The sequence below is a fragment of the Vipera ursinii genome (genome assembly GCF_947247035.1).
Source record: "Vipera ursinii genome assembly, chromosome: 1".
In the NCBI taxonomy this organism is placed as follows: Eukaryota; Metazoa; Chordata; class Lepidosauria; order Squamata; family Viperidae; genus Vipera; species Vipera ursinii.
The window spans coordinates 114,369,195-114,370,322 of record NC_139512.1 but is presented as its reverse complement, the minus strand read 5'-3'; positions in this window follow the sequence as shown (position 1 = coordinate 114,370,322).

The window sequence follows — 1,128 nt, the reverse complement described above, 5'->3', positions numbered from 1 at the left end:
TTGAATTCTACACACAGATGCCCTGAGTGTATAGAGATCATTTGCAATAGGCCTTGATCTGGGTTCCCACGTGAGGACTTATTATCCCTAACTCAATGAGCTCTGTCCTGCTCCTAGAAATATATACACTGTATGAGCTGAAATCTGACTTTTATAGTTCCCATGGCAACCAGAAATATTGAGCAGCCTGTCTCTGGTTAACTGTTCATTAGTCACAAGTGAAACGTTTCCAACACAAGCCTACCATTTGGATAGTGAATGTTGTTCTTGAGGGACTGGTGATGTGCCGGATTGCCTTTTTGGTTATACCTTCATTTTTAACTCTTAGTCTTCCTCATCAGTTTCTTCAAACAGATTTAGCCTCCAGACCCTTCCAAATTAGGCAATGCTGAGCATGATCCCATCTGTTCAAACTTTGGTTTCCTTTATGCTAGCTGCAATATGCAACTGTTACAGGAACTGGGCATGGCTAGTCTAGTGAAGGGAAGGACCAGGGGAGACATGATAGCAGTGTCCAATATTTGAGGGGCTGTCACAGAGAGGAGGGGGTCAACCTATTTTCCAAAGCACCTGAAGGCCAGACAAGGAATAATGGATGGAAACTGATCAATCTGGAAATAAGGAGAAGTTTTCTGACAGTGAGAACAAGCAACCAGTGGAACAGTTTGCCTTCAGATGCTGTTGGTGTTTCATCACTGGAGGCTTTCAAGAAGAGACTGGACTGCCATCTGTCAGAAATGGTGTGTGTAAGGACTCAAGCTTGAGCAGGGGGTTAGATTGGTGACCTACAAGGTCCTTTCCAACTCTGTTATTCTAATTCTAATTCAATTCATCTCATTTTTTCTAATCTGGCCATTCTGTCTCAAAGATACCCATAGGGTGCATTTGTGCCTGCTAAGGAAGCAGAACTAAGGGTGGATGTTTTTGTAGTCTGACAGTGTGAATCCCTTGATGAAGGAAGCTGGGTCTTCTAAACTATTAAGTCTTTAAAAAGGCACCTAGTGAAGCACACTCCAAACCATTGTTGAGAAATGACGCAAAAAAAACCACATCAGGAGGGAGAGGGAGAGGAAAAGCACTCAATCTACCTCCCTACCCCCTCCCTTCACCCATAGCAGGTAGCAGAAA